At 36.9% G+C, this 19,617-nt stretch overlaps 1 protein-coding gene across 5 annotated transcripts in view; it reads right to left on the bottom strand.

The window, feature by feature from the left end:
• Positions 1-19,617, bottom strand: part of LOC129576133 (protein slit) — a 300,168-nt gene that overhangs the window by 205,267 nt on the left and 75,284 nt on the right. For all 5 annotated transcript variants that reach the window (XM_055460719.1, XM_055460723.1, XM_055460724.1 and 2 more), the window contains one exon: positions 6,373-6,406. The gene's annotated coding sequence lies outside the window, so the exon portion shown is untranslated. The remainder of the gene's footprint in view (positions 1-6,372; positions 6,407-19,617) is intronic.

Genomic DNA, 19,617 nt, shown 5'->3' with positions numbered 1-19,617 from the left:
TAACGACTCGTGTAATAACCATTTGGTTGTGAGTCAAACAACAGTGTTGTTTAATTTGGTCCATGGTGCCGATATGCCATCCAAATAAATACATGAAATTCAGTGATGAAAAAAATGACAAGAATGTACAATAAAAATACTAAAATACATACTGTGCACTTGTACACATAGTGACCAAAAAAAGAGGAGGACAAGGAGAAGAGGGTCTCGCAAAAGCATCTTTGTTGTTATCAGGTTCTTGTAGACTCAAAACACACATCGATGCGAGAGAGAGAGAGAGAGAGAGAGAGAGAGAGAAAAATACGGCTGTTACCAGTAAACATTATCGCATCATATCGGAAAACTATGGCAAAACATGGGATAAAAACGCGAAAATGGACATTATCATATTAATAAACAACGACAACAACAACAGCAACAAACATTTTATTATCAGTTTGATTATTGAATGCGCTCACGAAACTCAACACATATTCTGGCGAGAGTGCGAGAGCTATATATATATATATGTAATCGAAGAAACATCAAACTGGGTAATAACGAATCGAACGAAATCGCCCGTAAATGGCTGGAAAAAAAATATGACAACACACATAAACGTTTATTTCGTTCGTTCGTTCGTTCGTTCGTCCATTCGTCCACATAATCCCATAACAAACATTGATGCGTGCACACAGTGTATTGCCAATTAGACATTTCAATGATCACACATGTAATTTGATTCTTTCACACATTTCATCGGGGAACCGAACCCAAAAAGTGATTCCTCTTGCTTGAATCTTGACCGTTGCTGTTGCTTCTGCCCTGTGCTTCACCGTTTGTCTGTGTTATATCTCTCCGTTTTGCTATCTGTCTTTTTATGGTCAATTTGCACACACATGGTCACAAGGCTCCGATGTTATTACTGATTACATTTTTGTATTTATTTTATCCGAAATTTATTTGATGCGCTCAAAACAAGAAAGAGAATAAAAATACGAACACAAGCTCATACACTTTTGTAAACAGAGAAAGAATGAGTCACACTCAGTCACCGAGAAACCTAAAACCATCTCTCTCTCTCTCTTTCTCGCTTTTTTCTTCTCAATTGCAGCCATTTAACGATTGTATCGGCTCATAACGAGGTGTGAGAAATATATGGTCGCGCTGATATTACACAGGCGCGCACACCACGTAAAAAACGATGACGAGTGAAACTACGAGGAAATTTTGATTTTCTGATTGTTGGATTACGCGACCGTTTCTTCATCGACTTCTACTTATGGGCTCCATACCCGCTTGTCATCTCGTTTCCTTGTGCAGATGATGGTGTTCGGGTAGTATTTTTATCTCTTCTTCTCTCCTTTCTCTGTTTGTGTGTAATGACGTAATGACGATGCGCTTGGATGGCTTATTAAAACATTTTTTTTTATATGCGACCCATACACAGATTATGGACAATGTTACAATTGTGCGCATCCACCAGCTTGTCCCATAACGTATTGGCCATCGGACGTCGATTGTCGACAATTTCTCATGTTAACCGTGTTTTTATGTTTCGTACTCCGTGATTATGTTATTATTTGTTTATACATTTATAGTGTGTGTGTGTGCCGCTCATTTCATCGTTGTTGCAATCTTGGGCCCAGAGAATGTGACAACTTTTTCGCACATGCACTTAACGTGCGATAAACGAAGAAGGATGAGAGAGAGATGAGAAAGGGAGAAAAAAAATCGCAACATAACATCAAGTCGATAGACTTCTGTTCACCATTTCATTTATTATCATTATTATCCCGTTCGTGTTGGAGCCAGCAGCAGCCGTTCGTTTGTTCGTTATCTTTGGTACGTGTGGCATTTGGTTCGTTTGGCTTGTTAATTTTCTTGCATGCCATTTATCGAGTGTGTGAATGTGTGTGTGTTTTTGTGCGATAAAGAGCGCATAATTCAGATATTAGCCACTCTTTCAACATTGCACACCAATTAAATACTTTCCACCAATATATTAGCGCGATTGTTGATAAATCTTCCTCTCTCTCTCTCTCTCTCTCTCTCTCTCTCTCTCTCTCTCTCGTGTGTGTGTGTGTGACAATCTCGAACCACATTTGACCACATTCGCACCAGCAGACCTACTTATAGTGTCAATCGCATAGCAAAAAGAACGTTTTTCCATGTTCAATTTTTTCCTGCTTGCATTTGCCGTCCCAACGAAATATCAACTTTTCTGTGGATCTTATCACGCTATTGCCAACATCACTTCTATTCAACCGCTTAAATACCACAATTTTGTGTGCCAAAGTCGCAGTTGTAGTTTGTACCCATCATCTTGTGCACATCGGAAATTCCTACTTAAGAAACTCGTTTACGATTATTATTATTGAAATATATGTTGCTGTGTTTTTTGGATGCAAGAGCAGAAAAAAAAACGCGCAGCCTGATTGAACGTACGATATAAACGAGGAGAAAGAAAAAAAACAAGGCCTTTTTGAACTTCAATAAAAACACACATTCACATCAATCTTTTAAACATGCTTAAATTTCGATATTGGGATATGGAATAGGACAAAAAATATAGGCATTTATTGGCTTTTCTTTCTTGTCACATGAATATATAATGCGAATAGCTTTTTCTTTTAGATATGCAATCATTTGCCGCGTTTTTTCCGTTTCACTTTTCATTTTTGTTGTTGTTTTCTTTCTTCGTTGTTTTTCTTCTCTCTTTCACTCAATCTCTCTCTTTGATGCGATGAGGCATGACAATCCATTCAGAAATCAGGACAGAATATCTTTCAAATTGATAAAGCATGAAAAGAATGAAGAAAAAAAAAAACACATACAAACTTCACATCCAAACGACAACTTTGACAGACATTATTCATAGATTATCTAGGAAGATTGATTTTCCCCGCGCCGTTTGACGAAAACCATCAGGAATTTAAAAAAAGAGGAATATAATGAATCAACGGCATGTGATCATGATAATGCAATACGATTTAGTCATGTGTGAAAAATTGCCTTTGATTTCGTCGGTTCAGTGAAAATTTCCTTTTTTGATTTCATTTCAATCGCTTTATTGTTGTGTTCGTTTTCATTTGAACTCAATGACTTCTGCATAACATGAACCTTGTTAAATGCATTCTGAATTGTTTGTTGTGTTTAATAATTTAATTATTTTGTTGCAACAATTTAATTACCGAAATAATATTTTTGCCAAATATCTATTATTATATTGCATTTCACTCATGCATTTAAAGTGCGGTGAATTGTTCACAACGATTTGTTACATGAAAGACATTGATCCATGTAATTTTCATTTATACAATGGGAACATTCACAAACTTATCACCTCTAATAAACTTTCGGTCTATCCTTCGTTCTCTTTCTCTGGCTAAGACAAATAGAAACAGTTTGATGACACTGTGAGTGAACGAAGTAAAAGATGCTGCGGATGAAAACGGAGTAAAAAGGTCGGATGCAATGTCAACATTGAAGTAAATCGATTGCGAGAAAATTTAGAGAAGCAAGATGAGCGATCGATCGATAGTAAACTTATTACACAAAATTCAATACGCGTATCCGTTGCTGTTTTTTCTCTCTCTTTTTTTCTTATTTCTGTTCCAGAGGCAAATGCATGTATGGTCAAGAATAATGACTGGAGCGTTACATTCGTATGATTTTTCTATACCCCATCATACTCATATCTTCTAAATAATACCAGAAATCTACAATTTTCACATACTGAAGCAAATGTTAACCACATAGCAAACATTTTGTACCAACAAACTTTTTCTCCATCTTTCATACCTTGCGAGATGTAGCTATTTGTTCTGGAGCAGTCAGCAAACCTTGACTGATTGGTTCGATATGCTCTCACCCGCAATAACAAATCAACAAACGACGATAACTGATGACAAATGCAAAACGAAAACAATCGAACAAAGACAAAGATAGAGATAGAGACACAACGAATGGGAGCAAACAAACGAACGGAAATGTTAAATGCTGATTTCCTACTCTGTACACCTCATACCTTTTATGCTTGTTGCCGTCAATACCATGTCCCGTATACAAGAAAATGCAGCGAGACGATGATGCCGAACATGTTGCAGACAGAAGAAGAGACAGTCTACTTCTTCTGCTCAACTGGAAGAAGACTTGACTCGATAAAATTGTGTATTTGCGAGGCTGAGAGTCGAAGCAACGAGCACAAAAATGTATGGCATAAACATGAAAAACACAATGAAGGCCAATGTGAAGTGATTATATGGAATTTGGAGCAAACGAGTCTTGGGCTTTGCAAAATTCAGGGAAAATTCAATGAAATTAAATATTTTAAGTGAAGAATTTTAAATTTTATAGGTCTCAAAATCAGTCTTCTCATCGAAAACCGAATGATATTTCGAACAGATCTGACTAAATTGTCGCTTTAAATAAAATTTCATCCCAGAATTTTGAACTCATATTAAAATAAAATTACTAGCTCTTTAATCTGTTCTTTTATTTATTGAATTTTTCGTTTTGAAAATGTGTCATTTTTAGAAAAAATTCATTACAACCAAAAATCGAATGGATCTACACCGCAATTTCGTCCATAAGATTTTTTTGTACCTCTTTTGTTCAGTAGTTGTCTAGTGTGCCGAAGAACAGAAACATTCTTCGCTGGCGAAAGAAAAATGTAAAAATTCTGTTGCGAAATTACAGATAGGAACGACAAGAAGCCGAGAAAACGAGTAAATTGTTGGATGCAAGTGAAACAAAATCAAATAAAAGGATTAAAGTAAACAATATTCCGTGCATTCAATTTATATGTATTAAGTCGTTTAACTGCTGATAGCCATGTATGTGTGTGTGTATGTGTATGTGCTTGGTGAATGTTTGGATCATATTATATTTATCGAACGGCGTTTGACTTCAGCAAGATTAATGTCTTTACATTAAATTCTCTGCTGTTTCATGTTATTACTTTTCTAGTTGCTGTCGACGTTATTATTGGAATTATTGCTTTATTTCGAGTCTTGGTTTTTTTCTCCCTTCATTCTCTTCGAATCGTTAGATCCGTTTTTCTTCACTCTCTTTCTCTCTCTATCTCTGAATCTGGCTTTGTTCGTTGAGAATGTTTTTCATGTTTTTTTTTCTCCTTCTCTGGCTTCACCAGCATGAGTAGCGAGAGAAACACACGAGAAAAGAAGTAATGATAAAAATATACTATAAAGTATTTTTTTTTTTCAAAAGGTGGATAGGAGAAGCAAAAAAAATATGAGTTTCGACATATTCTTCGATATATTTTTTTGGTGTTATTTCATAGTTTTAATATTCTTTAGCGTTCAACAAGTTGAAGGGGAAAAAATTGAATTTTAAAAAATTCATGAAATGCTTTAAATGGAATTTGTGTGTTTCATCAGGCTGTATATGGTGGTGGCTTTTGTTTTTCTCAAATCAATTGAAAACTTGAAAGGAATTCATTGACTACTTTTTCGTTCTCTTCTACTTCGTCGAATGGTATTTTATTTGACTTCCGATTGATGGTGGATGCATAAACAGCATTGGCCAACGCTAAGTCAAATGGGTTTAAGCGTGTTTCGATTTTCCACATAATAATACATTAAATGCATCATTATTACTAGCTTTGACCGGGTGGCTTTTATATTTTATTCACGCCATCGTCTTGAAATAGAAACAAATGACAAACGATGAAATGGACGCTATCACGAGCCAACACACCGAGCGTCGAAATTGTTATGATTAAAGGCGTATCGCTTAAATATCTAAATGAACAATTGGTAAATGCTTTCAATCGCTTTATTTATTTCATTCATTTCTTTTGTATTCTGCCCTTTGTTTTCGAGTTCATTCCAAAACCCGTTCGTTCTACTGTGACCCATTAGGTGGATAAGGAACAAGTATCGATTGATTGGTCATTTGAATATTTCAGAAGTGAAAACTGGACATTTCTGCCGCTTTTTTCGAAATGATTGTTTCCAACCGACTCATTTTGATACAAAAGCTATAAATGCTTCCGTATTAGATGGTTTTTTTTTTCACACGAGGTGCTTTCACAATACTCCCAGAATATAACAAAAAATGGCTGCTCATGTTTTTTCTTTTACGAACAATAAACTCATTTTGATAACAATGAACCACTATGTAATCAAACAAATATTTCCCAACTCAACATTCATTTAATGTGGACATTGTTCTGTGAGTGGGTTGCTGTATTTGTCGAGAAAAGTCTTTGATCTGACGAAAAGATTGATTTCCCACTGAAACTTTTCGTTCTCACAATTTTTAAATACTTATAATTGATTCATGGTATTTGCTTCACAGCCTCAAAACACTCTAATTGTGCCCGTGTGTACGCGACAATCAAAAAAGAAGTAATAGCCGAAAACTTACCTAGCAAATGACTGAAATTATGTTCATGTATGTCCTGTAATGAAAATGAAAAAAATGGAATTTAGTTTCACTTCTAATCCGATTGGGATAGGGGCTAATTATTCTACAGCTTTACCGGAATGAAAAAAATAATAATTATCATTATTATCTCATTATTAAACGAGTTATTAAGTTATTATTATTTTTTTCTTCAATAAAACCCATTTTTCTCCAAGATTTTGTCGTCTGGCAAAAATGTATTTTGTACAGAGATTGAATATTTGCTGCTGAGTAGGCCTGATCTGAGCTGAATTTGCCATCTCAGGCGCCTGGAGCGGTATTTTAGAGCACATACGGTGCAGAATTGTCATAACTAGTTGGAATGCTCCTTAATATAATTGATAAACACATGGGCGTGACATGCAGCCACATGGGTACAGCGCCCGTGTACTTCGTAGTGGAAAAAAAGTGAAGCTTGCTTGTCACCAATATTGATGTTCACGAACATCAAATTGTTTATGCGTTATTTCGCCCACTTTATGCACTGGAAATAAAAAGTTCTTCAATTTCTAGCAAATTTCACATATGAATTCATAAACACATCGAGAAAACACAACTTTTTTTTCACATAAAAAGCATAAGCAAGATGATTTTTTCGTTGATGGTTGTTCGATCCTGGATCGTTTGTGATTCATCAACGATTTGCAACACATCCATTTTTGATTTCGATATTCCAACTGAATACGATGTTTTGTATTCATTAAACAATTCCATTTTGATCAGAAAATAATTTTTTATTGAAATGGCTGTGACGAAAAACCACGCGAACGATTGCAAACGATAGCACAAACATTAATGTCTAGGAACATCAAATTCGAATTGACATTATTGTCAAAGCGAATTCATCGGGAAACACTGACTTGAAGTTCGACACAAATGTCAAATTAATTCGCCGATGTGAAGCAACAAAACAAAATAAATAAAAATACAAGCAAACAAACATTTTGTGTTGATCTAATCTGCAAGTTTTATATTTTTCCAGAATAAAAACGGTAATTTTTTTGTATTTTATTGTTTCATTCCAAATAAAATCTCTATTGTGATTTTTAAGTATACATTTATAAAAGATATCTTCAAAAATCAACTTTGAATGTAATATAATTTGTTATTGGCGACAAACAATTAATCGAACGCATTTAATCGAACATAAAATAATTTTCAGCCTGCCGGTTTGCTGATGTTCCCCGAATCGACCGACGAAGTGCCCAGTGCCCACCACCGATGTCGAAGAAGACAAACTAATTTCCGTGATAATTTAAATTTTGCCATTCAACATTCCAATAAGGGCAAACGCAGTGTAATCGAAAAACATTTGGAAGGCATCAAGCATTGGGGCCTAAATCGACATGACAAAATCAATCAACCGTCCCATTGTATTGCGAAATCGACGCCAAAGGAAGATATTGAATGATAAAATCATTAATCTTCCGTATTTGATGTTCCTAGACATTAATGTTTGTGCTATCGTTTGCAATCGTTCGCGTGGTTTTTCGTCATAGCCATTTTAATAAAAAATTATTTTGTGATCAAAATGGAATTGTTTAATGAATACAAAACATCGTATTCAGTTGGAATATCGAAATCAAAAATGGATGTGTTGCAAATCATTAATGAATCACAAACGATCCAGGATCGAACAACCATCAACGAAAAAATCATCTTGCTTTTGCTTTTTATGTGAAAAAAAGTTGTGTTTTCTCGATGTGTTTATGAATTCATATGTGAAATTTGCTAGAAATTGAAGAACTTTTCATTTCCAGTTCATAAAATGGGCGAAATAACGCATAAACAATTTGATGTTCGTGAACATCAATATTGGTGACAAGCAAGCTTCACTTTTTTTCCACTACGAAGTACACGGGCGCTGCTTGTACGAAATTCCGTTTGTATGAAGCATGTCACGCCGATGGATAAACATCGTGCCTGTTCATCTCATGCCCACAGCAGCAAATATGCACTCTCTGATTTTGTATGAATTTTTATTTTTCAATAAGATAATCACCACATTATGAACGTTAATAAAAGCGTTGTCCTTATTAAAAATTCAATAAAAGTTGGATATTAACATTTTAATAAGATATCAACAATGTAAGGCTGTAATGTAGTCGCAATCGTCCTTAATGAGTTGAGACGTGGCGCGTTGGATTTTGCCACCGATCGATACAATATACTCTCTCGGGTGGAAAAATAAATGAATGTGACTGTGAAAATATACAATCATATTTGTAGTAATTCGAATCATTTGTTGTCTCGTTTCCATTTAATTGAATTTACGATTGAGTTGATGCACAAATATGTCAGCGACCCTTTTGCCGTGTATTTAAAAGGGCAAAATGCGCCCGCATCTTAACAGTTTATTCACTATATTGCGATAACAAACAAAAAGTTGCCGAGAAAAAGTGAATCGGGATAAGAGACTCCCAGGGAAAATGAGTGAGTATGATAGAAAGGAAAAGATGAACCAAGCAAGCGAGCAAGAGAGAGGGATGATTTAGAGAGATGAGAGAGCAAAAGATGGAATGGGGAACAGAGATGAAGAAAAAAAGAGACTGATGAGGAAGATGGTGTAAGTTGAGTTGAAGTATGCGTGTCGGCATTTCATAGCATTGCCGTTCGTTGTGCGAGTTGTGAAATATGCAAATATTTTGTACGCGTTGGCGATCCACTGAATCCATTTATTTCGCTACGAAAACGTATTGTGAACGTTTCGGTCTTAATTGTAGCTAAATAGTTAAAGTAGAAACGAGCATCTCAAAGGGCCATTATCAAAGCGAAAACCTCATCCTTATCCATCTCGTCTCCTCTTTTATTTTTCGTTGTTTTCTTTTTGTGATTTTACGATTCCGTCGACGATGCGCCCGGCTCGTTTTTATTACAAATACATCGAAAGAGAGTGGAGGAGAGAGATACTCGTACAAATAGACAGGACGTTATGTTGAATGTAATCGGCTACCAATTTTGGTTTTAATAATATCAAGAGCCGAAGGATTCGAGTGAAGTGAAGCAATATGTAAGACGGAAGCGATCGCTTTGTGCTATCTCTTGCACTCTCCGCATACACACATTCACAGAGAACGTAAAATTATTTTTCGGAATAAAATCTCTGGATGCATGCTATTTTCAAGCTCGAGTTGCTGCTATCTAACAACAATTTAGCATTTCAACTCTTTTTTCTCGACTCTGCATTCTTCCCGTTTTCATATTTCGTTTGTGCGTTTGTGTGTGTGTGTGTGTGAGTATGTTGAGTTTGTTGTTTGTGTAACGTTTTGAGTCGCATTTGCGCCAACAATATTCCTTATCATTGGCTCGTTAATGTGAACACACAATACATAAACAACAAATCTAATCAGATCGCTTTTTTCAAAACCAACGGAAACGCATTTTCTCTTTTTTGCGATTTTTCTCCTCTCCATATCTTCTCTCTAGATAGAAAAAATTTGATTTGTTTCTTCACTCCTTTGCCACTTGGTTATGAGTTAAGAATTTTCACATAACAAATCCATTCCATTGAATGGAACCATATTTGCTGGTACTTGCCATTTCTTTTCTTCAACGATGGCATTCACAAGTTTGCAACCCCATCGCTTTGTGCGATCAACGATATCTCTGTGTGTCTACGTGTTCGTTCGTTCGTTGGTTTGTTTTTTTCTACGGTAAAATGCACTTAAAGCACAAATTTAATATCCTCTTTAGCCTAATTAAGGAATATTTTGTGCAAACGAAACTGTTTCGCTTAATCTTCATTATTATTATCAAGGAATTTTTTTCTTCTCTGTTCGCGTCGTTCAGCCAACCATTGTACTCGCCATTGCTGCCAATGATCTGACTTTTACTTTCATTGTACACGTTCTTTTCTTCTTTCAATTCCATTCTCTTTGCTTTCTCTCTCTCTCTCTCTCTCGCTCCATTTCATCGCGTTGCCTTTATTCATTTTTGAATACACATTGTTAACAATACATTCGAGTAGCTTAAGAAAGGAAAGCCATAATAAATACGAGCGAATTTAGTCAAATTTAATACAACAAAACACACGCCACGAATCACAGTGGCAAAAGCCTCGTGATCTGGTGTTTTTTCCATCTACCAACGCCAAGAGGAGAAAAAGAGAGCACGGTGAAATGCTCGTTCAATGCTCGATGATGCCGTATCTTTTGACTCTTTCATCGTGTATTTATGTATTTAATTTGGGATTTTGGAATTTAAAATAAATAACATAGTTTACTGTGCGACACAAAGTACAAACTTAAGACGACCAGGTTCTTATAGCGAACGATGGGAGTAGCAAAAATATTTCAAAAGTAGTGTGTTTATGCTTCTCTTTTTTTTTTCTACTTCTCGCACCTTTTGCCAGAGATTTTCGAATTAATGAAATCTGCAGATTTCTCTACATAAATGAAGGAGCGTATCACCAAAAAGGATTTTTGGTGTTGAGTAATGCGCGAGCCAAAGTAATGCCATACACAGTAAAGTTCTCCACAGACGAAACATGAATTCATTTTGATGATGGCATTAGCTAGAACTCATTCACGCTACAAAGAATGTTGACGACACTCACCAAGATTACCAGCTTTCCGGACACTTTTCCATTCATCGAATGAAAAAAAAAAAACATAACAAGTCCCCACATCGTGAAGGGCACAAGTTATTTGCAGGCTGAGCCGTGTTTATGCCATTTATAATGAACTAACTGCAGTAGCGCACCATCGCACCGAAAGCAGTCAGCAGTCAGCAGTCAACAGTCAAGCATCGAAAATACTGATAATAACATCAACAACAAATGTATTTTATGTTCGAAACGTATTATCTGCTCTTAATACATGTACTTTAGCCGCATTGTGCAGCTTGGTAATACATATATTATCCGAGGAAAGAGCTCGGCAAACATTATACGAGTGTAGTGACTGGTGTATGTATGTATGTATCTTTGTATACTGTGTGTATGGTATTTGGTCATGCAGTCTCTCCTATTTTGGCGAGGTGATATTTTTCGTTGTTGTTGTTGCAACATCTTCATCCATCTTCGTGCTTTATTTCACATCATTGGCAATCTCGCATCTGAATTTAATTGCATAAGAAGCCTTGAGGGATTCTCTTCAATTAGATTCGTGTGATATTACATTTTTTTTTCCTCCCCAGTTTTTGTTCTGCATCTCATTCTTACCCATTGGCACTTTATCAAAATGAAATTATAACTCAATGCCACTTATTCGCTTACACTCACTCATTTCAATTTTGCCACTCTCGAGTCGTTCGCTCTCTAAACCGAATCTACTCATTCATTCCATCGCAATCCCATTCGCTATCTCTCTCAATAGTTCCCTTGATTTCATGCTACTTGTTCGCTTGCTCAACGAACGCATATCGAATATGGGATACAATGAACCGAAGAGAGAGGGGAACAGAGAATGAGAGTGAGAGAGAGAGAGTGCGCGCTTCACCAATGAAACACAACATATCAATCCATCAACGCATCGTTAACAATCATCATTCGTTCAATTGCAGCGTTGCGAAGAAATCCTTTTCGGTGTCCGTAACCGAATAGACCGATAGTGTGTTTATGAAATGGGGGCAAAGCAACGCCGACAATGGTTATAATAATAATAAAAAGGATTTTGTCTCCTCGATATAATGAGGCAATGCAATGCAAAACACACCGTGGCAGACACATATACTCGCAAGCAGATGAAAGTTCCATTAACAGAGATAATAAACGCATCGCATATATTTCACGAATGTGACTGAACATAATACCCGAATGTAACGAATACGAACTCGCTCTTGCTCAAATCGAATGCAATAGATGTGTGGTGATGCACCCACAACATAAATCCAATTACAATGTACTTTGTAAATCACTAGCTGATCGAAATGAAGATATCGCAGGCGAACAACGACCGAGTATTTTTGAATTGATTCACATCGACCGCCGAAATTGCTGAAGTGTATTCGACGACCGAATGGGATCCAGAGTGTGTGTGTGTGTGTCTCTGTGTGTAGAATGGGGTAGAGGGAGAGTATGAGTTTGTCACACCAATGCAATGGCACTGGGTAGCTTGAGTCTCTATTACAAAATTAATCAATTTTCTCGAAAATTAGTCAGGCCGGTGTTCGGTAGAGAACCCGAATCATCGGGTTGATGTTGGAATATCCATTAAATGCCAACATTGAACCGGTGTGTGCAATCATTTATCAGCGTAACATCCTTTCATGTTGCCGCTTCATTATGCTAACAAGTTCGGAAATCGTGTGTACAACGCTGTTTCAGTTGTCGCTGCTTTTGTTATTGCACTCCATCGCTATCCGAGTGCAACTATAAACAAAAGAAGGCTTTGCGTCTTACTCAAACACATTTTCAATCCATTCGAAATTATGTAATAATATTGATTTAGTCCGCCTTGCCATCAAAATCGAACAAGAGCCAATAAATGCGTGACATATCTAAAATCTTACCCAAGCAAAAATTCACACTGAATCGACGTTGCGTTAACACATATCTGACACTGTTCTCACACGGTTTTGAACGTTAAACCGCGTGGCTATAGTATAGTAGAGTGTGAAGTCGTTTGACACTATTTTTGATGTCAAATAACCGTGTGGATGCAGTTTAAGTTTGTATTGAACAGTGTGGAAGTCCGTCACACTGTTTTACATTTAAAACCATGTCACCGAAGTGTATGACCATTGCGTTATCATGGCGAATTTTGAAACCATTTTTGGTGTCGACTCTTGATACCCGAACAAACTTACACTGCATCCACACGATTATTTGAAATCAAAAATGATGTCAAACGGCTTCACACTCTATTAAACTATAGCCACACGGTTTGACGTTCAAAACCGTTTGGGAACAGTGTCAGATATGCGTCAACGCAACGTCAATTAAGTGTGGATTTTTGCTCGGGTTACAGTGGAAAATTAAAAAATTTTCTCTTCTCCTCTCGATTCAAAGCTTTCACTTGGTTGCTAAGCATGAACTGTTTCTCTCATCTTTATTCCCTAGCCCTTTCGCTTTGCCTTTTATCCACAGTGCACAATAAGCAATTTTGAAATAGTTCTTGCCACAAACGAACCATCATCATCGTCGTCATCATCGACAAAATATCAAAGCAATGTACCCGTTCGCATGGGCGGTCATCTTCTCATAGACACACAGCATTAATTGCATTCATTTACCGCACTCTTGTCTTAGACAAAACCATCGATAAGCATCGTCTTGATATCAAAAACAAGACTCTCGTTCTCTCTCTCTCTCTCTCGAATCCGCTTCATTTCTGCGTGGCATTATTTAATGAATCATCTCTACAGAAACGGTTCTCCCGTCATTCTGCATGAAGTTTCGATCAAAAAGTTCGCTTCGCGAATATTGTTCGTTTTTTTTTTTTTGCAAAAAGAAAAAAATCTTTTGAGCGCCTAGATCTGAAATTTTCGTGGCCGGGCCAATAATTAAAATGTGTATGTGGTGTATGTGTACGAAAATTGCATGATGTACGTTCATAATTTCTCGCGCGCGTAACATCCAACAATATCTATCCATCTATTTTGGATGGATTTGCTTATGCTATCGCGATGGAGTATCAAATTTATGCGTACAATGGTGCGAAGGTCATAAAGTCGACTATGGAATTGTACAGTGTGCATTATTACAATCTCTTTTCAGAGCTACACGAGCAAAACCTTCATGGGATCCTTTTCTCTGCAATCATATCTTAATAAACCTAAGATGTGGTGCTCGTGCTTTTTTCTTTTATTTTTCTCTTTCTCTTTCACTCTCTTTCTCTTCTCATCTATAAAATACCGTTGAATTATTTATTTGGATTCCATCGCGCGTCACTTTATGGCTGCTTTTATATACCTTAAACTCAAGCGGACAATAAATACGGAAAGAATGTGCTCATAAAAGAAGCACACGAAACAACATTAGAGAAAGAAATTAACAAAAAAAAAAAAAACACATTCGATGGTCGTTTTGGAAGCGGGAAAAAGGGAACTTTTTGTTGTTGTTTCGTTTTAAAATTTTAATGGATGTGCTGCACAAAGATGATATCCTTTGGTAATCGACTAGTATATATTGCGAAATGTGGCTGGTCGGTGTGAGTTTCGAGAAAATTACAAACAGCTTATCGATAATTTGCCATGGCTTTTCCACCGTTTCATCCGTGTAAAATGTGCAATTATTTTTCGATGATATGGTTGTAACAATTAATGCATTCATAACATGGCTTGAATACAGCTATATGGAAACTGAATGGGTGATCGATAAACATATCCAAGTCATAATCATTTTTGTATATTACAGCGCGAGCAAAAAACCAAATGATTATAAGACAACCGCAAAAATAGCTATTTTTCGTAGAGCAGAGGCAAAGCAAAAAAAAAGAAGAAGAAGACAGAACCATGAGACCGTACATAAATCGAGAATATACAGCCCATTGCAAAATGAGCTTCTATTTTGTAACAAATCACACGCCGATTTCTAGTGTAATGTTGCACAAAACGCGACTAGGCATAAGTGTGAACAATGAAAATTATGATTTTCGCTTCATAAAAATATTATCGTAAAATATGATTCGAGCAACGCAATGCAATCTCGTGTTATATTTGTCTCTCTACAACGAAAAATAAATGGGATCATTTTGAAGCCACACGAGAAACACTTATTTACTCTCTCAAACACACACACGCTCGCATCCATACACCCGACCAGAGATAGATGGATAGAGCAGATTGGTACACATGCAGAAAAGGTCAAACAATCGAATGAAAATGATATATGCAGTGGAAGAATGAGAATAAAAAGGAAAAGAAAAACGACATACACTCAGCAACACCGAAGCGAAAACAAACCCGAACGATGTGAAATATGAAAATAAAGTGTTTTACTGCACGTAAATGTGGAATTATATATTTCGGTTTTATTGTTCAATTCCAAATTGGTATATATGTTATATAGACGAGACTGCGTTTAAATCGCATTTTTTACACAAATCACTTTTTTACCCTCTCTCCCCTCGTTCATACGGTTTACGGGGATCTTTTTTCGTCTTGCATTCCAGCTGATGTGTTTTCTTTTTCGGCAGCATCATTTAAATGTGTATCATATTATTTGGGCGCTGATGTGGGTGCGTGCAAGCAAGCAAGTGAGTGAATGAAACGGCAAAAGAGACAGATACGCAGCACATCAACATCGGAAATAACAGCAGTTTTCAAGAAAATTAGAAAAATTCAGTGACAAGCACAGTCTCGAACGCGGGCGACACATCTTTTTTACCATCGTCATTTTTTTTTTGCTTTGCTCTGTAGGTTGAATCGCGCACAATTTCCACAACAAAAAATGTCATTTGTACGTGTGTCATATTTTGACTGTTTTTCGTTCGTTCGCGAACGACGGGATCGCATCTCGCTTGCTACGATATAAACGCGAATGAATTTTATGAATAAATATATAATATTTTGCATTACATTACGTTCAGCATTCACTTTGAGCCCCCTTTTTTTGCACGCTCTCGCATACACAAATCGTATGACACAACTCGATATACTGAGGAGATAGTAGTGTATCAAAGTATTTTATTTTCTATCATGTGTGTTTGACAATTTTCACCAACGACCAAGACGACGAAGTCGACGACGATTTCATTGAAATCCTCTTTTCTTAGGTAAACAATATATAGTATAACGCGGCAAGGTCTTTTCGCAAAATGTGCACTGATCCCACATCTTCAACGACAACAACAGCAACAATAATAAGACATTTGCGGTGAATATTGAGAAAAAAAATTCGATACACACACACACACACACGTATCATGACACATAATCACAGAAACGCACACATCACATCCGGTATATGACGAGAATGGGAGCGAGGGTGCTTTGCTATCATGACTCAGTGCATGCATGTATAGTATATTCGTTGGTATGCACATTTTGGCTCATTTTCAAACAACTACAGATACTTTGCACATTGATTTTGGTCACCAAGCTGCAAAAACGTGTACGCTTTTTTCGGAGATATTATATGCACGCGCGTGTTATTCGATATGAATTAAAGTTTACCGCATAGCACACATCTATTCGTTAGACGTAAAAGAACGTATGTTTTTTTCAGTTTTAAATATTTGAAAAAGAAAGTATGTTTTCGATCGATTTTGTCTGAGTAAAAGGGAAGTATGTTTGATGGCAACTAAAAATGGTTAAGAGAATGTATGTGTTTTGAATGGTAGCGTTAGCGGAAAAAGAATGCATGTTTATGGTCAAGTAAATTCTGCAGAAAGAATGCATGTTGTTCTATCTATTCAGTTAATAATAAAGAGAAGCATGTTCTCATACATTTACATTGTCAAAAAAGAAAGTATGTTGGCTAAAATAGTGTAAATATTTAAATTTATTCCGACTGCATTGAACAGGAATTAATAAACCTTAACACGGTCGGACAAGCGAACGACCAATGTATTTGTTGTCACACACCACTCGTACCGTCACAGTGAATGAATCGAGTGGAGTAACAGGCGCACAGTACACTCAGAGTGCGCATGCGCGCCCGATGAAACACGCATCTCCTGTCCACTTTATTCATAGCCGCGCGCCGTTTGAACATTTGATGTCCGAGCGTGTTAAGGTTTATGGATTTCTGTTCAATGCGGTCGGAATAAATTTAATTATTTACACTATTTTAGCAAACATACTTTCTTTTTTGACAATATAAATGTATGAGAACATGCTGCTCTTCATTATTAACTGAATAGATAGAACAACATGCATTCTTTCTGCAGAATTTACTTGACCATAAACATGCATTCTTTTTTCGCTAACGCTACCATTCAAAATACATACATTCTTTTAACCATTTTTAGTTGTCATCAAACATACTTCTCTTTATTGCTACGAAGTTGGACAAACTTGCGTTCTTTTACGTCTCACCAATAGACATATCGTATGCAATATTCGTTAAAATAACGAAAGAAATTCTGGCGCAACACACGACCAGAAGAATTTCAAAAGTGTGCGAAAAATTGAATCAATATTTTGTTTCTTGCTTCATTTTGAAAAAGAAAAAAGAAAAACAACCCAGCAGCTAGTCGCTGCACGACTTTGCCAGGCCGAGATTTTTACGAGACGAAAGCAACAACAACAAAGAAAAACGTGCAATTGTGTTGATCATCTTAAACATGTGAGTATTGAATACATACCGACGAATAATCTAAAAAGTGCATCTGAATTGAGATGGAAAATCTAAGGATTTCGAGTATGTGCAAGAGCCAGACAGAGAGACAGAGACAGAGAGAGAGAGAGAGAGAGAGAGAGAGAGAGAGAGAGAGAGAGAGAGAGAGAGAGAGAATAAATTAAAGTAGAAATTGCTATAAAGTACGGCTGCCCTAAAAGCAGTTTGAAATGTGTATAGTGCGGTGTATTCGTGTTTCGTACGGGGTTGTAATGTTGTTAGAATTTTCCAAACGCAGCGTGGAAAACCCAGTCGAAACTTGTCGTATATTCCATGTTTATGTATATATCGTCTCCTTGATTACGGTATTGTGGCTTTCGAATTGTATGCAATGTGTACAATTTTGCCCATTCTCTGGCCAGCTAGCGCATTCGTACGCTCCGGTGATAGTGGGCTATTATGTGGTTGGCGGCAGCAGTAACAAGTGCATTTTACCCATCCAAAAAGAACGGTTTACAATCCAGAGAGAGAGCGAGAGAAATAGAGAGAAATAGAGATAGAAAGAGAGAGAGAGAGAGAGAGAGAGAGAGTTGGGTTGACAAGTGAACGAATTGTTGGCATTTTTGGTGAACGGTGGAAAACAATGGAGACGATGTACAAGGTAAACTTGTCTGCAATGAGACATAAAGCACTGAAGTGATGTTAATATGCAATGAAATATCGATGACAATATCAACATCATCATCATTGTCGTCTTCTCCGTTGTCCAAATAATCCAGTTAAGGATAATAGAGTAATGAAGAGCAAGTAAGTAAATAGGAGAGTGAGACCCCCTTTCGAACGCAACACAACGCACCAAACTAAACTCACTCGCAGACACAAGTGCAAAAATCAAATTTAAAACTGTATAAATAGACAGATAGATACAGAGAAAGAAATAGAGAGAGGGAGAGTGGGAGAGAGAACGAACTAGTAAGAACAGTGTTATTTAGGCGATTTAAGCGATAGGCATAAAGTGCCCTGCTTCTTTAATAGATGTGGCCAAAATCTTATTTTGGTGCTCTTCCCCCATTCCTGACAAAAATCTGTTCGGGGCAGAAAAAGACGACAGCGATATGTTATCCGACATGCACTACTATAAAATAATGCAAATTTGGATTATAAAATAACCATTTTCATCCAGGGCGCTTGTTTCCATCTCTGCAATTCCTTGGATTTTTCCAAATACACACACACGGTTTTGACTGCGGGATTTCTTTCTCCCCCCCCCCCCACATCTCTGCGTATGTGACTCACTTGCCATGTTCACAGCCACAGCAGCAGCAATGGCACACGCATCTTTATGGTGAATGAAGCAGTTTATTAAAATGGTAAACGAAATGACGCCGTTTAACTCCTCAGTTTCATATGATATCGTAAGCGTTGTGGCATATACACGCATTTACAATATTTGCTCTTTCTCGTTCTGCTTCATCGTTGGGAGAATTTAAAGTGATCTGCATGTGTATAAACTACAGATTACATTTTGTGATTTTCGTTTCGGCCTCGAACAACAAAACCATTTAAATATTGTATGAATGCACAAAGAGAAACAGAGCAACCGTACTATACACATCTCCCAAAATGCAAGCACTCGCTCGTATGTGTACTTGTGAACGCTATCGTAGTAAGCCATGCAGCCAGATATTGCAAATAACGATTACAATGAGTGCATAAATTCCTATTAGGCCAATGGAAAACTGAAGGCGAGGAGCAAACGAGCTAAATGTCTCAGAGCATATGAGCTCCTTCATATTTTCGTCATTTTTTTTTCTCTCGTTCTTACGAACGGCCCGAAGAAATTGTCGTTGCTTTCTCTTTGGGGAGAAATGAATGTCACCAATGGAGCAAAGAAAATTTACTTGCTTGCATTGCGAATATCGGAGCCGCGCGCATAGATGAACTTACGTACTTCGTTTTACGTCTCACGAATAGAACTACAGATGACTGAAAAATGTACTCTCTCTCTCTCTCTCTCTCTCTCTCTCTCTCTCTCTCTCTCTCTC

The sequence above is a fragment of the Sitodiplosis mosellana genome, unplaced genomic scaffold (genome assembly GCF_009176505.1).
Source record: "Sitodiplosis mosellana isolate CC-2019 unplaced genomic scaffold, AAFC_SMos_1.0 Smas_scaffold_6181, whole genome shotgun sequence".
NCBI classification, from domain to species: Eukaryota; Metazoa; Arthropoda; class Insecta; order Diptera; family Cecidomyiidae; genus Sitodiplosis; species Sitodiplosis mosellana.
Note: the sequence above shows the minus strand (reverse complement) of the source record. Positions and strands in the feature narration are given on the sequence as shown.